We start from the raw sequence: 19933 nt of genomic DNA on the forward strand, positions 1-19933 counted from the left end.
TGGATCTACATATTTGTGGATGACACTAAGACAGGACAATGGACAATGAGGAAGACTGTCATGGCTTGCAGTGGGATCTGGACCAGCTGGAATAAATTTGGCTGAAAATTGGGAAATGAAACTTAATGCAGAAAAGTGTAGGACTTACAGTGAATGGTAGGGCATTGAGAAATGCAGTAGAGAAGAGGGATCTAGGAATACAGATCCACGATTCCATGAAATTGGCATAACAGATAGATAGGTTCGTAAAGATGGCACATTGGTCTTCATAAATCAAAGTACTGAGTACAAAGATCCACATCTCCCTTCCCCCTACCTTGCTCCATCCTGTCCATTGACCTTCACCTTTCTTTGGTCCACCATTCCCCTTCTCCTTTTCATACTGGCTAACTTCCCTCTATTCTTATTCCCGTTGGAGGGTTGTCGGCAATTCTCTTCCTTCCACAGATGCTACCCAACTCACCTAGTTCCTTAGGCATATTGCTCGTTGTGCCAGATTCTAGCATTTGCAGTCTTGTGTTTCACTCTCCACGTCACCTGATCTGCTGTACACTTTCATTATTTTTGAGCTTTTGTTTTTGATTTCCAGAATCTGCAGTATTTTGCTTTAATTTAATTTTAATATATTAATTTGGAATTATGTTGATTGATAAGATTTGTCTTACTTTTAAATACAATTCTTATCTGTTCATGATCCAATCCCCTTGCATACATGCCAACATAACCACCTGCCTTCCAAATGATGGCATGGTGGTACAGTTTGATTGCTGGAGCCCAAGATTAAATTCAGAGCCCCAGTACCTTCTGTGCCGAAATTCTATTTTCTCCCTGTGAACATAAGGTCTTCCTCCAGATATTCCAGGTTCCTCCCACTTGTGGGGATGTTGGGAAAATAAATGAGTTAGTGTAGAATTAGGATTATAAAATGGGAGCCTAACAGCTGGCATGAATGAAACGGGCCAGCACCTGTTTCATGCTGTATATCTTTATGAGGAAACTAGATCTTTACCTTCATAGTTGCTTGAATCAGCATACCCAAACATCTTGGGCTGCAACTGTTTCACAGTTCAACTGTCTCTGACTGCTGCATTTTTTTGTTTTGTTATCAAAGTTCAAAGAAATGTTACTACTTAAGTACATATGTCACCATACACAACCCTGAGGTTCATTTTCTTGCAGGCATACTCAATAAATCTATCAAATAATAATCAGAGCAGAATCAACGGAAGACCACACCAACGTGGGGGTTCAACGAATGTGCATAAGACAACAGTGCAAATACAAAAAAGAAATAATAATAAATAAGCAATAAATATCAAAAACAGGAGATAAAGAGTCCTTAAAAGTGTCTCCATTTCAATGATGGGGCAACTGACGCTGAATGAAATTACATGAACACTAGGAAATCTGCAGATGCTGGAAATTCAAGCAACATACACAAAATGCTGGTGGAACACAGCAGGCCAGGCAGCATCTATAGGAAGAAGTACAGTCGACGTTTCGGGCAGAGAGCCTTCATCATGAATAACTGAAAGAAGCAATAGTAAGAGATTTGAAAGCAGGAAGTCCAAAATGATAGGAGAAGACAGGAGGGGGAGGGATGAAGCTAAGAGCTGGAAAGTTGATTCGCAAAAGGGATACACGGCTGGAGAACACAGCCACAACTTCGCAATTGGATTGAGGTCTGGACTCTGATTTGGCCACTCCAGGACATTACTGTGTAGCTTTGGCTTTATGCTTGGGGTCATTGTCTTGTTGGAAAACAAATCTTCTCCCAAGTTGCAGTTGTCTTGCAGACTGCATCAGGTTTTCCTCCAGGATTTCCCTGTATTTTCCTACATTTGTTTTACCCTCTACCTTCACAAGCCTTCCAGGGCCTGCTGCAGTGAAACATCCCCACAGGATGATGCAGTCACCATGGTGATGCCTCAAACAGTGTTTAGTCTGATGGCCAAAATGCTCAATTTTGGTTTCATCAGACCATAGAACCTTCTTCCAGCTGACTTCAGAGTCTTCCACATGTCTCCTGGCGAACTCTAGCTGAGATTTCATGTGAGTTTTTTTCAACAGTGGATTTCTCTTTGCCACTCTCCCATAAAACTGTGACTGGTGAGGCACCTGGGCAACAGTTGCTGTACGCACAGTTCTCCCATCTCAGCCAGTGAAGCTTGCAACTCCTCCAGTGTTGTCATCGGTCTTTTGGTGGCCTCCCTCATGAGTCCCTTTCTTGTACAGTCACTCAGTTTTTGAGGAAAGCCAGCTCCAGGCAGATTTACAACTGTGCCATATTCTTTCGATTTTTTTGATGATTGACTTAACTATACTCCATGTGACTTGGAAGTTTTCTTGCATCTATCTCCTGACTTGTGCTTTTAAATAACACATTCGTGGAGTTGCTTGGAATGGTTCTTTTGTCTCATGGTGTAGTTTTTGCTCGGATACTGACTCACCAACAGCTGGACCTTCCAGGTGTATTTTTACTACAATCAATTGAAACACCTTGACTGCACCAGTGATGATTTATTAAAGTGAGTGAACACTTATGCAATCAATTATTTTGCATTTTATATTCATCATTAATTCAGATCACTTTGTAGGTGTGTTTTCACTTTGACACAAAATGTCTTTTTCTGTTGATCATTGTCAAAAAAAGCCAAATTAAATCCGCTGTGACTCAGTGTTGTAAAACAATAAAAAATGAAAACTTCTGGGGGGGAAGTGAGTATTTTTATAGGCATTATATGTGATATACTAGTGGAGTTTGCTTATAATCTCTGCTATTTAAAGCAGAGAAATTTACAAAGATTTGTTTTGTGCAAGATTCACAGCTAATGAAGGTGATTAATTTCAAAGCTAAACAAGATATTCTACAAGAAGATTTAACTATGCTTAGAAACTGTACGGCTAGATAAACAAATGAACTACAATTAAGAGAAATAAAAAAATCCCTACACAGGTCAATGCACCTGTTATCCCAAACACAAGAAAATCTGCAGATACTGGAAATCTAAGCAATACAGACAAAGTTCTGGAGGAACTCAGCAGGCCAGGCAGCACCTGTGAAAAAGAGTAAACAGTCGACATTTTGAGCTGAAACCCTTCTCATCAAGACTGGAAAGAAATAAAGTGAAATGAGAGTGAGGAGGTGGTGGGAAGGGGAGAACATAAGAAACAGGAGCAGGAGTAGGCCATCCGGCCCACCCAGCCTGCCCCACCATTCAATAAGATCATGGCTGATCTATCTGTAAACTCAGCTCCATCTACCTGCCTTTCCCCCATAACCCTTAATTTCCCTACAATGTAAAAATCTATCTAACTGTATCTTAAGTATATTTAGTGAAGAAGCCTCAACTGCTTCCCTGGGCAGGGAATTCCACAGAATCACCACTGTCTGGGAAAAACAGTTTCTCCTCATCTCTGTCCTAAATCCTCTCCCCTGAATCTCAAGGCAATGTCCCTAGTTCTAGTCTCACCTACCAATGGAAACAACTTTCCTACTTCTATCTTATCTATCTCTTTCAAAATTTTGTATGTTTCTGTAAGATTTTGCCTCATTCTTCTGAATTCCAGAGAGTACAGTCCCAGGCGACTCAACCTCTCCTCATGGGTTAACCCCTTCATCTCTGGAATCAACCTGGTGAACCTCCTCTGCACTATCTCCAAAGCCAGTATATTCTTCCTCAAGTATGGAGACCAGAACTGTACACAGTACTCCAGGTGTGGCCTCATCTGTACTCTGTATAGTTACATGACCTCCCTGGTCTTGAATTCAATCCCTCTAGCAATGAAGGCCAACATTCCATTTGTCTTCTTAATAACCTGTTGTACCTGCAAGCCAACTTTTTGCGATTCATGCACAAGCACTTCCAAGTCCCTCTGCACAACAGTATGCTGCAATCTTTCACCATTTAAATAATCTGCTCTTCTATTATTCCTTCCAAAGTGGATGATCTCACATTTACCAATGTTGTATTCCATCTGTCAGACCTTGGCCCATTCAGTTAACCTATCTATATCCCTCTGCAGACTCTCCACATTCTCCAAACAATTTGCTTTTCCACTCAGTTCAGTGTCATCAGCAAATTTTGCTATGCCACACTCAGACCCCTCTTCCAAATCATCAATATAAGTGGTAAACAGCTGCGGGCCCAGCACCGACCCCTGCAGCACCCCACTCACAACTGACTGCCAACCAGAGAAACTCCCACTCTCTGCCTTCTATTGGTTAACCAAATCCACTATCCATGCCAATATACTTCCTCTGACCCCATGCATCGGTATCTTATTTATTAATCTCTTGTGCGGCACCTTATTGAAAGCCTTCTGGAAATCCAAGTATATGACATCCACCTGTTCCCCTCTATCTACTGCACTCATTATGTCCTCAAAAAACTTTCCTTTCCTTATTTCTTGTTTAGTTTTTCTTTGTTGCTTATTAAAGTTTTCTCAATCCTCCAGTCTCCCACTACTCTTTGCAACTCTGTACACGAGCTTTTAATTTGATACTATCTTTTATTTCCTTAGTTATCCAAGGCTGGCTCTCCCCACACTTCTGTCCTTACCTTTGACTGGAATATACTTTTGTTGAGCACTGTGAAAAATCTCTTTGAAAGAATTCCACTGTTCCTCAACTGTCCTACCAAATAGCCTGTGCTCCCAATCCACATTAGCCAACTCCTCCCTCATCCTGTTGTAATCTCCCTTGTTCAAGCATAATACACTAGTTTTACATCTAACAATTTCATCCTGCATCTGTATGCAAAATTCAATCATAGCAAAGATAGCATTTTCCCTTGTAGGTTCATTAACATGCTGTTCAAGAAAGCCATCACGGATGCATTCTATGAAGTCCTCCTCAAGACTTCCTTGACCAACCTGATTCACCCAATCTATGTGGAAGTTAAAATCCCCCATGACAACTGCCATTCCATTCTTACAAACCTCAGTTATTTCTTGGTTAATCACCTCTGCCACTGCAACCTTTTTATTAGGTGGCCTATAGACAACTCCCACCAGTGATTTTTTCCCTTTACTATTCTTAATCTCTATCCAGATGGACTCAATGTTCTGCTCCATAGATCTTATATCGTCTCTCACAATCATCCTGATCTCATCCTTAATTAAGAGCGCCACCCTACCTCCTTTGCCTTCCTGCCTATCTTTACGTATTACCTGATACCCTTGGATGTTTAATTCCCAGTCATCTCCATCTTGCAACCAGGTTTCTGTAATGGCCACTAAATCATATGCCTTGGTACTAATCTGCGCCACAAGTTCACTAACCTTGTTTCTAATACTATGGGCATTTAGGTAAAGTGCCCTTATACTCATTGCCCTTTTAGAATCTAGTGACCTATGTGATTTTTGCTTTTTACTTTTATGCACGTTTTTCTGTACTAACTCCAGCTTTGGTCTCTGCACCACTTTCCTCTTATTTTCTGTGTTGGTTCCTATCCCCCTGCAATATTAGTTTAAAACCTCTACAACAGCACTAGGAAACAATCTCCCTAGGACATTGATCCCCGCCCTGCCCAGATGTAGACCATCCAGATGGTACTGGTCCGACCTCCCTCAGAAGCGTTTCCACTGCCGCTTCGGGAGGAAGAAGTACAAGGTGGTAAGCGATAGGTGAAACTGGGAGAGGGGGAGGGGTGAAATAAAGAGTTTGGAAGTTGATTGGAGAAAGAGATAAAGGGCTGGAGAAGGGCACATCTGATAGGTGAAGGTAGAAGAGCATGAAGGAAAGGGAAGGTGGAGGAGAACCACAGGGTGATGATGGTCAGGTAAGAAGATAGGTGAGAGACTGAAGAAGTCCAAGAAATCGTTATTCATGCCATCAGGTTGGAGGCTACCCAGATGAAATATAAGGTGTTGCTCCTTGAATATGAGTGTGGCCTCATGGCAGTATAGGACACGATGGATAGACATGTCGGAATGGGAATGGGAAATAGAATTGAAACAGATGGTCACCAGGAGATACCACTTTTTCTGGTGGACAGAGCATAGCTGCTTGGCGAAGCAGTCTCCCAATCTATGTCAGGTCTCATCAGTATACAGGAGGCCACACTGACAGCACCGGATACAGTAGATAACTCTCAGGTAAAGTGTCGCCTCACCTGGAAGGAATGTTTGAGGCCCTGAATGGTAGTGAGGGAGGAGGTGTAGGTACAGCTGTGGCACTTGTTCCGCTTGCAAGGATATGTACCAGAATGAAGATCAGTGGGGAGGGATGAATGGACAAGGGAATGGTCCCTGGAGAAAACGGAAAATGCGGGGGAATGAAAAATGTGCTTGGTGGTGGGATCCCATTGGACATGGCAGAGGTTATGGAAAATTTTGTGTGGACGCAAGGCTGGTGGGATGGTTGGTGAGGACAAGGGGAATCTTCTCCTTGGTGGGTTGGTGGGAGGATGGGGTGAGGGTAGACATGCACAAAATGTAAGAGATGTGAGTGAGGGCAGCATTGATGGTAGAGGAAGGAAAGACCCTTTTTTGAAGAAGGAGGAGGAGATCTCATTAGTTCTGGAATGAAGTCTCATCTTGAGAGCAGATCTGGCAGAAATGGAGGAGTAAGAGAAGGGGTTAGCATTTTTACAAGTGACCTGGCGGGAATAAAAATAGTCCAGGTACCTGTAAGAATAAGTGAGCTTATGAAAGCTATCAGTAGATCAATTATCTCCAGAGGTAGAGACAGAGGGATTGAGAAAATGGAGGGAGGCATTGGAAATGCACCAAGTAAATTTGCAAACAGAGTGGATATATACCTGTTATGAGAAGTTCACTTGTTTCCAAGGTTCAGCATGGAGTTGTTAAATATTTTAAAAATAGAAATGCACTATCCTGCAAGCCTCTTCGAGGTAATCTATGAAGGACAGCAATTGACCATGTTCTACACTGGACATGGTGGGTATGACAGAGAAAATTAGGAGTGAAATACCATCAGTGCATCTGGTCTAGGAGTTGAACAGAGGGTGGTAGAAGGGCTTAGGGTGGAAATCAGTCCTAGAAAGACAAAGTTTTGTTTGGAGAAATTCCTTGGAAGTTAGTTATTGGAACCCTTTGAAAGTCTACTATTGAGCTGAAATTGTAAGATGATCCTGTCTCTACTGTAAGATGAGGTTTGTCTCGTGATCAATCTGGACATCAGAAGTTTTGAGAGGAGGGGATTTCAATCAGATCCACTACCTGAGTAGAAAACATAGCAATGGGTCACTACAGCAAAAAAGAAGTTTGGCCATCGACCAATCAACATATGGGATTGATTAGCAAGAGCAAATTAAAGGAAGGCAGGGTCAAGTGCAGCAGCCATCATCACAGTGGCCGTCGTCTGAAAAGGACAGAATCAGAGTTGTTATCTTGAAGCTTTAGCTCTCGAAGCTCAGAGCAGAGAGGCTTTAGTAAGAGAAAGCAAATAAGAGCTCCATGTTGGTTTTTTTTCCCTGTCCCTTCTATATATCTGCTCAGCTAGGACGATAGAGATGCCAGGCAGGATAGCTGAATGCTCCTCTTGCGGGATGTCGAAAGGCAGGGAGATCTCAAACGTCCCTGTCAACTATACAACTGTGAGAAGTGCATCCAGCTGCGGTTCCTAACCATCTGCGTTAAGTATTTGGAGCTGGAACTGGATGACCTCCAGATCATTTCGGAGGCTAAAAGGGTGATAGATAGGACATGTAGAGAGGTAGTTACACCCAAGCTGCATGACACAGGAAACTGGGTGACAGTCAGGAAGAGCAAAAAGATGGTTGGATCCCTGACACTGATTCTGCCTCTGTGACTCAGAAGGGAAGGCGGGGGGGGAAGGAGAAGAGGCACACTGAGATGATAAGGGATTTGTTAGTTAGGGGACTGGACCGGAGATTCTGTGGGTGAGAACAAGATTCCTGGGTGAATATGTTGCCTCCTGGGTGTCAAGATCTGGGATATCTCGGATCAAATCCTTAGAATTCTTAGATGAGATGGTGAACAGCCAGAACTCCTGGTCCATTTAGGTACCAATGACATGGGTAGGACGAGCGATGAAGTTCTGCATAAGGAGTTCAGGGAGTTGGGTGCTAAATAAAAGGACAGGACCTCCAGGGTTCTGATCTCAGGACTGCCACCCATACCAAGTGCTAGTGAGGGCAGAATGAGAAAGATTATAAGTTTAATATGTGGTTAAAAAGTTGGTGCAGGAGGGAGGGCCTAAGAACTTTGGATCATTGGGCTCTCTTCCAGGGAAAGTGTGATCTTTACAGAAGGTATGCACCTGAACTGTATGGAGACTAATAATCTTGTGGGAAAGTTTGTTAATGCTGCATGGTTGGGTTAAACTAGGGTTGAAGGAGGATGGGAACCAGAGTGCCAGAACAGTTAGTGGAAAAGTTCTGGAGGGAGTTGCTGGTAAGACCTCAGACAAAGTTAGGAATCTAAAGGTTGAGCATGGTACAATAGTGTCCTGAGCTGCATGATGCAACAAGTAATCAGATAGGTGGACGATAGTGCTGAACATGAGGTAGCAGGTTTACAAACATAGGCAATGTATAGTGAGAAGAGGCAGTTGATAAGGCAAAATTGCAGTCAACAGGATGACTTGCAAAGTAACAGGCGGACAAAATTGAAAAGGGTGAATGCAGGACTGAAGGTGTTATACTTGAATGTGCAGTATACGGAATAAGGTAGATGAACCTGTAGCACAGTTGCAGATTGGCAGATATGATGTTGTAGGCATCACTGAATCGTGGTTGAAAGAAGATTTTGTTGGAAGCTTAATGTCCAAGGAAACATATTGTTGCAAAACAGGCAGGAAGGCAGAAGGGACTGTGTTGGTATAAAATGAATAAGGTCGAAAGGTGTTGAATCATTGTGGGTAGGGCTAAGGAACTGCAAGGGTAAAAAGACGCAGATAGGAGTTGAATACAGACCCCCAAACAGTAGTAACAATGTGGTCTACAAATTACAATGGGAGATAGAAAATGCATGCCAAAAGGGCAATGTTACAATAGTCATGGGAGATTTCAATGTACACATAGATTGGGAAAAATCAGGTTGGTGCTGGATTCCAGGAGGGCGAATTTCTAGAGACTGAGAAGTTGCAAATGTCACTCCACTCTTCAAGAACGGAGAGAGGCAGAAGAAAGAAAACTATAGGCCAGTTAGTCTGACCTCAGTAGTTGGGAAGCTGGAGTCATTCTCAATGTCCAAGACGGCGGCGTGACGCAGCTTGCAGCGGCCACTCCAGAGCTGATTATCTGTAATTTGTGAAGCGGGGTGCCATGCACAATCATAATCGGATGAAAAACATACGTGGGAGCATGGAGGGGTCTCTGCTGGGAAGAACAGGCCCCCAGTCCTCGGGGTCGCGTTGCCGATGGTCATTGGCAGGGCTGTCTTAATACGCCTGGCAGAGGATGGTGCTCTAAGAAGCTGTGCCGGAGGGGATGGTCGGAGGCTCAGAGGTTCAACGGATTCGGAGTCCGCTGCGATCAGGTCACTTTCAGTGTGCGCTGTGTCTGCGAGGCTGAGACGGGCAGCTCTGTGTACGTCCATAGCAGGGGTATTCCCTTCTGCCGCTGGCGTGAGATGATGAGTCTATTGGGACCCTGAGAACTTCTGGAAACTGTGTGGTGGTTTCTTTTGAACTTATAGTCTTTTAACATCTTTGGACTATTTTTACTGTGCCCATGGTCTGTTTTTTATCAATTATGCTATTGTTTGCACTGTTGTAACTATATGTTGTAACAATGTGGTTTTGTGCAGGTCTTGTAGCTTTAGTTTTTGGTCTTGTTTGTCTGGTGGGATTGGAGCTCCTTTCCGGGGAATGCGCTAATATGGTAGCGCGATCTTAATACGCAGCAGCCTCTCCGGACTCTGGACTGGGGATTGCCAAATGTTATGTGGATTTTCTGGTGTAGTCTGTTTTGTTATGCGTTTTTGTGATAACATTCTGGAGGAATGTTGTCTCATTTTTTTTAACTGCATTGCATTTGTGGTTTCTAAATGACAATAAACTGAATCTGAATTATTAAGAATGAGGTCTCAGGCAAGTTGGAGGCATATGATAAAATAGGCCGTAGTTAGCATAGTTTCCTCAAGGGAAAATATCGACAAATCTGTTGGAATTTTTTGAGGAAATAACAAGCAGGATAGACAAAGGAGAATCGGTTCATGTTTTCAGAAAGCCTTTGACAAAGTGCCCCACATGAGGCCATTAACAAGCTACGAGCCCATGGAATTACAGGAAAGATCCTAGCATGGATAAACAAGTGGTTGATTGGCAGGAGGCAAAGAGTGGGAATAAAGTGAGCCTTTTCTGGTTGGCTTCCAGAAACTAGTAGTGTTCCACAGGGATCTGGGTTGGGAGCGATTCTTTTTACGTTATATGTCAATTATTTGGATGATTGAATTGATGGCTTTATGCAAAGTTTGCAGACAATATATGTAACCATATAACAATTACAGCACGGAAACAGTCCATCTCGGCCCTTCTAGTCCGTGCCAAATGCTTACTCTCACCTAGTCCCACCGACCTGCACTCAGCCCATAACCCTACATTCCTTTCCTGTCCATATACCTATCCAATTTTACTTTAAATGACAATTCCGAACCTGCCTCTACCACTTCTACTGGAAGCTCGTTCCACATAGCTACCACTCTCTGAGTAAAGAAACTCCCCCTTGTGTTACCCCTAAACTTTTGTCCCCTAACTCTCAACTCATGTCCTTTTGTTTGAATCTCTCCTACTCTCAATGGAAAAAGCCTATCCACGTCAACTCTATCTATCCCCCTCATAATTTTAAATACCTCTATCAAGTCTCCCCTCAACCTTCTAAGATCCAAAGAATTAAAACCTAACTTGTTCAACCTTTCCCTGTAACTTAGCTGCTGAAACCCAGGTAACATTCTAGTAAATCTTCTCTGTACTCTCTCTATTTTGTTGACATCTTTCCTGTAACTCGGTGACCAGAACTGTACACAATACTCCAAATTTGGCCTTACCAATGCCTTGTACAATTTTAACATTACATCCCAACTCCTATACTCAATGCTCTGATTTATAAAGGCCAGCATACCAAAAGCTTTCTTCACCACCCTATCCACATGAGATTCCACCTTCAAGGAACTATATGAAGATAGGTGGAGGGGCAGGTAGTTTTGGGTAAGTAGAGAGGCTACAGAAGGACTTAGATTAGGAGAATAGGCAAAAGATGACAAGATAGTATACAGTGTCAGGAAGGGTATGGTTATGCACTTTGGTAGAAGAAATGGAAGGCTAGACTAATTTCAAAATGGAGAGGAAATGAGGCGCAAATGGACTTAGACAATGGAGTCATTGTGCAGTATTCCCTTAATGTTTATTTGCAGGTTGAGTCTGTGTTGATAAGACAAATGCAACGTTAGCAAGGATGCAATGTTGAGACTTTACAAAGCACTGGTGAGGCCTCACTTGGAGTACTGTGAATAATTCTGGGCCCTTTGGAAAGATTGTGCTGAAACTGGAGTGGGTTCAAAGGAGGTTAACACAAATGATTCAAGGATTGAATGCCTTGTCATATGAAGAATGTTTGATAGCTCTGGGCTTGTATTCACTAGAATTCAGAAGAATAATGGGTGACCTCATTGAAACCTATTGGATGGTGAAAGGCAATGATAAAGTGGATATGGAGAGGATATTTCCTGTGGTGGAAGAGTCTAAGACCAGACGACACAGCCTCAAAATAGCAGGGCATCCTTATAGGAGAAATTTTTTTAGGCAGAGAGTAGTGAATATGTGGAATTCTTTGCCACAGGCAGTCGTGGAGGCCAGGTCTTTATTTATATTTAAGGCAGAGGTTGATAGATTCTTGATTGGTCAGGGCATGAAGGGATATGGAGAGAAGGCAAGGGACTGGGGCTGAGAAGAAAACTGGATTGGCCATGAGGAAATGCAGAGCAGATTCGATGGGCCAAATGGCCTAATTCAGCTCCTATATCTTATGGTCTTTTAATCATGTTATCATCACAAGGAAGACTATCATGGCTTGCAGCTGGACCTGGACCACCTGAAAAATGGCAGATGGCAGTCAAGAGCAAGGTGTTGCACTTCGATAGGACCAACCAGGATAGGTCTTACACAGTGAACAGTATGGTACTGAGGAGTGCAGTGGAACGAAAGGATCTGGGAATACAGATCCATAATTGTTTGAAAGTGGTGTCACAGGTAGATAGGGTTGTAAAGAAAGCTTTGGGCACATTGGTCTGCATAAATCAGAGTACAGGAGATGGGATGTTATGTTGAAGTTGTATAAGAGATTGGTGAGTCCTAATTTGGAGTACTGTGTGCTGGTTTGGTCAGCCATCTACAGGAAAGATATAAATAAAGTTGAAAGATTACAGAAAAAATTAACAAGGATGTTGTTGGATCTGGAAGATGTGAGCTATATGAAAAGATTGAAAAGGTTACGACTTTATTCCTTGGAATGTAGAAGATTGAGAGGAAATTTGACAGAGGTATACATAATTATGAGGAGCATAAATAGGATAAATGCAACCAAGCTTTTTCTGCTGAGGTTGGGTGGGACTATAACCAGATGTCATGGGTTAAGGATGAAAGGTGAAAATTTTAAGGGAACATGAGGGGAAATGCCTTCATTCAGGATTTGTGAGTGTGTGGAACTAGCTGCAATGCAAGTTATGCATGCAAGCTCGATTTTAACATTTAAGGAAAGTTTGGATAATTACATGTAAGGTAGGGGTGTGGATGGCTAAGGTCCAGGCAGTGCAGGTTGATGGGAGTTCGCAGTTTAAGTGGTTTGGCACAGACTAGATGGGCTTAAGTGCCTGTTTCTGTGTGTACTTTCCTGACTCTATGTGGAAAGATGTGTCGAATATCATCGAGAGTCTGAGGTGCCTGCATAACAGTAAGGAACACACAAAATACTGGATGAACTCAGCATGTCAGGCATTAGGGAATTGGACAAGAATACAGAGGATAACTAGAATGACTCAAGCAAGAAAAATCATTGAATTACAAGCAATAAATTTACATGGGGTATATTCTTATGTAAAACGTAACTGTGCATAATTACTCTTCTTGGGCTTCTGAGCCAGGAAAGCCAAGAATGTGAATGGTCTGATAAAGTAAACAGCATAGCCTTGTTCTTATTGTCAGCCACCCACTGGCCTCCATACAACTACTGGACCACCTGGATAGGTGGCAAAAGGCATCATGAGCAACATTAGCCTGCAGCCAGTGATCCATGTGGAGTCAACTTCAGCTTTGGTTAATAATTGTGAAAACTGTGGGGAATAGGGCTAAAGAAACTTCATATTTAGCTTAGGAGTTGGTGGGAAGCTGAGGAATGTGCATGCAGAGGTTGATACATGAAACTCAATTGGGTCTGATATATCTATTAATATTTTTTGAGGATGTAACCAGTGGGGATCCAATGAATGTAGCGTACATGGTTGCCTTTTGAGGAATGATGGAGCCAAATGGGTTGAAGTTGTCAATGCAAAATGTCCCTGATTAACCCTAACCTAATCATAGGACAATTTACAATGACCTATTAACCTACTCGGTACACCTTTGGACTGTGGAAGGAAACTGGAACATCCAAGGAAAACCCATGCATTCCACATGGAGGATGTATAGAGACTCCTTACAGAATGGTGATGGAATTGAACTTTAAACTCCGCAATACTGCAAAATGTAATAGTATTGTGCTAACCACTATGCTACAGAGATGCCAATTATTTAGACCGAGATAAACTGTTGCATGAAAGGGAAAGCCAGCATTAAAAAATAAGGGCAGGAGAGCATATATGAAGCCAAGGATCAGATCAATCATGTTATCTGAAAGGTAGATCGGGCCAAGGGACTGTATGGAGTACACTTATTCCATTTCTTACACTAATTGCAATGTAGCTTTGAATCTAATACTTTGCCACATTATTCTTTCAAACGTTTCTCTTACAAATCAAGCTCTGCAGAGTTGCTAAATTGGATAAATTCTGAAAAGTTTTTGCTGTGAGCATGGATAACAGGCAGTTAAAGCATAGTGTATTACTCATTTAGTCTCAGCCAATTTTGTTCACTACATTTCTGTTTCAGAGAATGATAACACCATGTTTTGGAGATATTAAAATAGATGCAATTAATGCCTCAGATTTTGATGGGAAGATAGAAATGGAAAAAAACCAATTTATTCTTTTACAGGTATCAAATTTTGTTTGAAAATACGTCCCATACCCAAGACATCTTCAATCAAGGTGGTCAAGAGCAGCCAATGTCTGCAAACATTTACACCTTAAATTCCTCAACAAATCCCATAATTGGATTGGAATTAATATGCTTACAGTAAAGATAATTCCATTGTTATCTAACTTGAATACTGGAATCCATTCTCCCATATGTCAATAACTTTGAACCAAAAGAGACTGCAGATGTTGTCTCAAGCATTAAACAATCTGCTGTAGGAACTTGGTAGTATCAGTGGAGGCAAAGGGATAGTTGCATTTTGGAATGGGACCTTGCATAGAATTGACAATAGCTTTGTCTCAAAGACTGAAACCGTTCAATATGATGAATCAACATTATTTTTCACAGGTACAATATGGAAAATAAATGTTAGCATTGTTAGTGATACAAATAAAATTGCACAAGTTTGGTAGAGCAAGAATTTGGGTGTTCAAATTCACAGGTTACAAAAACTCTTTATGGATAAGGATATCAAAATAACTAACAGAACTTTGGATTTCATGAAGTACTGTCTGTAAATGATGTGTACACATGCATCTTCATTAAACTTTAACACAGAAAACTGTAGTTCTGAAGTACCATAAGATATAATGGAAACTGTAGAATTAATTAACTAGAATGACACTTTGGAGAAATTACATACACAGAAAAGCAGGAGTGCTTAAAATAATGAACAGGTAAGAGAGGCCTATTGTAACAGACTGCTTCTAGTTACTGACTGATCAGAAGTCACAGGACAAAGAAATGACTTAAGACAGAACAACTGAATCTTTCATAAAGTGCAGAAATGAATTATTGTGGTTTTTGATTGAACCAGAGAAAGTTTCAATATTGAAGAACAGGATAAATAATTTTCTGATTAGAAGGAAAGAACACATAAAATTGATTTTAAATTGGTAAATTGGTTTATTAATGTGACATGTACCAAGGTACAGTGAAACACTTTGTTTTGCATGCCATCCATACAGATCATTGCATTACATCAAAACGTTGAGGTAGTACAAGGGAAAAGCAATAATAGAATGTAGAACATAGAGCTACAACTACAAAGAAAGTGCAGGACAAGTATACAAAAAATTGCAAGGCCACGATGAGGTAGAATGTGAGGTCAAGAATCCATATTATTGTTCAAAAGATTTGTTCAATAGTCTTATAACAGCAGGATAGAATCATAGAAGCTGCCCTTGAGCCTTGTGTGGGCATGGGTTGCATACAAAATATTTCTGATAAAAGCAGTCACGTGGACTAGTCTGACAAGTTGCAGTGTTGCAATGATTTAGCGTAACTTTTGAGCTGCCTTAGTTTTTATCTCCAAGCAATGTGATGCAGTGTTTCATTACAGAGAGTAAACAGATTAGCCACATATCCAATGGACACACTGATTGCGTGCTCTGTTGAAGACTGTATTCCCTTGTAGTTTCTGAAAGCACAATTATTATACGAAAATAAACTGTATGTTACACATGTGAAATGAATGATATTTGGGAAATATCTACAGTTGGAGAAAAAGCGAGAAACCTGTTATCACAAGCTTCGCACTGATAGAGTTGTTTAAACCACAAATGCATTGTGTCATTTAATAGCTCTTTCCCATTCTAACACTGAGAGTAGGAAAGGCTGGTGCATTGATTAAATTGGTTGCACATTCTGCTGAAGCCTCATTCTGCTGAAAGAAAATTCTACTTATCTTTATCATATAGTATCTGTAGAACAGTTGAGATCAATTTGATTAAATGATTATGCTTCACAGTGATCACAGCTAAATATGAGGGTTTAAAATTCCAAATTTAGTTGATATACCATAATCAGGTAACTTGTCCCAAATATTACCCAAAATAATCAATAGCCCTGTTTATTGTAATCAGTAATTTCAGTGGATTTTGAATTCTATATATGCTATGAGGATCTTGGTCAGCTGAGTAAATGGGCTGAAGAATGGCAAAATGAGATTAATTTGGGTAAAAGTGAGGGGTTGCGTTTGGTAAAGTTAAATCCAGACAGGACTTTCACAGTAAACTGTAAGGCCCTGGAGAGAGCTGAGGAACAGAGAATCCTTGGAGTATAAGTACCTGGGTCACTGAAAATGGAGTCACAGGTAGACATGGTGGTGAAGAAGGCTTTTGGCTTGCTGGCATCCATAAATCAGGGCACTGAATATAAAAATTAGGAAGTCATGGTGCAGTTCCACAAGATGTTGGTGAGGCCACACTTAGTTAAGAGTTTTGCATTCAGCTGGTCACCCTGCTGTAGGAAGGGTGTTGCTAGTACTTGAGGGAGTGTGTTATAGGGAGAAGTTGAACATACTAGGACTTTATTCCTTAGAGAGCAGGAAACTAAGAGATTAACTTATGGAAGTGTATAAAATCATGAAGGGCACAGATAGGGCGAACACATTCGGCTTTCTTTCCCACCAGGATTGGGAAATTAAAGGGTTCTATCTGCAAAAGCACTCAAAACTGAGTTTTTTCACAGCAATGAGTTCCCGTCTTGGAGCTCACTGACCAGCTCTTCTCCAGCATTTTCTAGGTGTGGCATGGAAGATGCTAGGTTCGGCTCTGCGCTGCCCATGGATGACCGATTCCAGGCTGGTGCTGCCAAGGAACATCAGGATTTCATGGCAGTGCACGCTGCAGGCATATCTCTCCCCCCCCCCCCCCCCCCCCCCCCCCCCAAGTTTGCTACCAATTCTTGAGTCCGAGAATCTTGGAATAAAAAGTGATGCAGCAGACTATAACATCATCACAGCGTCTGTTAATCACGACTTTTGGTGTGAAATGTGTCACATCTTTCTGTTGTGTGAGAGATTTTATTGACTGCAGATCATGGTCTCTCTTTGGGTGTTTTGATCTGGATGATGGGGTGGTAAATTGGATTAGTAAGTATGCAGATGATACTAAGGTAGGTGGCATTGTGGATAATGAAGTAGGTTTTCAAAGCTTGCAGAGAGATTTAAGCCAGTTAGATAGATAGATAGATAGATACTTTATTCATCCCCATGGGGAAATTCAACTTTTTTTCCAATGTCCCATACACTTGTTGTAGCAAAACTAATTACATACAATACTTAACTCAGTAAAAAATATGATATGCATCTAAATCACTATCTCAAAAAGCATTAATAATAGCTTTTAAAAAGTTCTTAAGTCCTGGCGGTAGAATTGTAAAGCCTAATGGCATTGGGGAGTATTGACCTCTTCATCCTGTCTGAGGAGCAGAACGTTAGGAGCAGGAGTTAGAAGAGTGGGCTGAACGATGGCAGATGGAGTTTAATGCTGATAAGTGTGAGGTGCTACATTTTGGTAGGATTAATCAAAATAGGACATACATGGTAAATGGTAGGGCATTGAAGAATTCAGTAGAACAGAGTGATCTAGGAATAATGGTGCATAGTTCCCTGAAGGTGGAATCTCATGCGGACAGGGTGGTGAAGAAAGCTTTTGGTATGTTGGCCTTTATAAATCAGAGCATTGAGTATAGGAGTTGGGGACGTATTGTTAAAATTGTTCAAGGTATTGGTAAGGCCGAATTTGGAGTATTGTGTACAGTTCTGGTCACCGAATTACGGGAAAGATGTCAACAAAATAGAGAGAGTACAGAGAAGATTTACTAGAATGTTACCTGGGTTTCAGCACTTAAGTTACAGGGAAAGATTGAACAAGTTAGGTCTTTATTCTTTGGAGCGTAGAAGGTTGAGGGGGGACTTGATAGAGGTATTTAAAATTATGAGGGGGATAGATAGAGTTGACGTGGATAGGCTTTTTCCATTGAGAGTAGGGGAGATTCAAACAAGAGGACATGAGTTGAGAGTTAGGGGGCAAAAGTTTAAGGGTAACACGAGGGGGAATTTCTTTACACAGAGAATGGTAGTTGTGTGGAACGAGCTTCCAGTAGAAGTGGTAGAGGCAAGTTCAGTATTGTCATTTAAAGTAACATTGGATAGGTATATGGACAGGAAAGGAAAGGAGGGTTATGGGCTGAGTGCGGGTCAGTGGGACTAGGTGAGAGTAAGCGTTTGGCACGGACTAGAAGGGCCGAGATGGCCTGTTTCCGTGTTGTAATTGTTATATGGTTTTGCTATTGTTTGGTGGGTGTTGGGCACTGAAGTTTTTTGCTTAAATAGCTGGGGGAGGGGGAGGTTGATACATCGATGCTGCTTGCTCGGGGGGGGGGGAGGAGATGGGGCTTTGGGGTTCTAATGGTTTTCTGTCATTCATTCTTTTGGGGTTCTTCTGTTCTTCATAGATGTCTACAAAGACTAGGTATTTCAGGTTGTATACTGTATACATTCTCTGATAATAAATGGAGCCGTTTGAACTAGAGGGCATATGTTTAAGGCAGGAGAAGAAAGATTTATTAGGAACTTGAGGGGCAAAATTATTTTTATTAAAATGGGTGGTATGTTTGTGGAAGTGGTTGAGGCAAGCGTAATAACAACTTTTAAAAGCCACTCAGACAGGTAAACTGAATAGGAAAGATTTAGAAGGTTATGGGCCAAAAAATGGCAAATTGGACTAGATTGGATGGAGCACTTTGGTCGGCATGGATCGGTTAGGCTGAAGGACTGCTTTCATACTGTATAACTCTATTACTGTTATTAATTTTATTAATTAATTCCCTCTGTTATCATTGCACTTGATATGTTCTGATGTAAAGTTGTGGATTCTGTCCTGTACAGACTATAAAAAATATCAGTAGAAACTCGAGTCTATCTGTAATTCCACCTTATCCAGGCAGTTTACCATGTAAGCTACAACAGTAACCTATCTGGACTGTTGATTAAACAGAAACAAATACAAGATATTCTTGTATCTTTCCTATAGAATTGAAATACATGACTATGAGTCATGGTAGATAGGGAGATGGTGTGGGAAATATTCAGAAACATGTTAGCACACTTTGTAAAATCATAGTTTCTGGTGTGAAGCCAGCCTAATTCACAAGTTTAGCTCGCTGTCAGGTGGGGACTGCTTACAGAGGTGAGCAATAAAGGAAGCAGCAAACTGAGTTAATGTTACTGTATAAGAGAGTTTAAATCTGATTGAGAGTATCTGATGTCAAAGGCAAGAAGCTTCATAATCTGGAAGGAATCATCTCTACTAGCTCAAAAACATTGTTGTAAGTAGATATTTTTGCCTCCAATCGTTCATTGGGATAAACTAATTTGTGGCACACAATCTCATTAAAATGAACAACCATCTCTTGATAATTTTCATCTCACTTTATTCCAATATCATTAGAACTTGATTTACTGGGGTCAGGTTTCCCAACATTAATCTTGCCCAACCTACCTGTTTTCATGAATCAGAATATTATTTTAACTTGCATTCAATCACAGGGAAAGCAGACTTCTAATTTACTGGTGGTGTGTAACTGAGGTTATCACAAGACTGGCAAAATGAGCCAATTTAACTCTTTCAATGCATCAAGAGAGTTAACCCTTTGAGTTAAAAGGATTTTGAATTTGTTTAATTTTTTCCAATGTCATTTTCAGCGTTATAAAGGGTACATGATCTTTTATCACTTACAGCAAAACTTTGATAATCTGGCTAGCAAGGTAGTGTTGGACTGGTAGATTTTCAAAATGACTGGATGTTATTAATTCATCAACACATTTTAAATTTGTTTTTTTTAAATATGTCACACAGTATAAAACAAACTCCCCACTGACAGCATGAGAACCAGGGTCCCTGTGAGTCTCAGATGAGTATACAAGTC

At 41.1% G+C, this 19933-nt stretch overlaps 1 protein-coding gene across 4 annotated transcripts in view; it reads right to left on the reverse strand.

Moving 5' to 3' along the window:
* tmem269 (transmembrane protein 269) overlaps positions 1–19933 on the reverse strand; it is a 119553-nt gene that overhangs the window by 26440 nt on the left and 73180 nt on the right. The gene's annotated exons all lie outside the window — the stretch shown is intronic.

Source organism: Hemitrygon akajei, chromosome 29 (genome assembly GCF_048418815.1).
Source record: "Hemitrygon akajei chromosome 29, sHemAka1.3, whole genome shotgun sequence".
Classification (NCBI taxonomy): Eukaryota; Metazoa; Chordata; class Chondrichthyes; order Myliobatiformes; family Dasyatidae; genus Hemitrygon; species Hemitrygon akajei.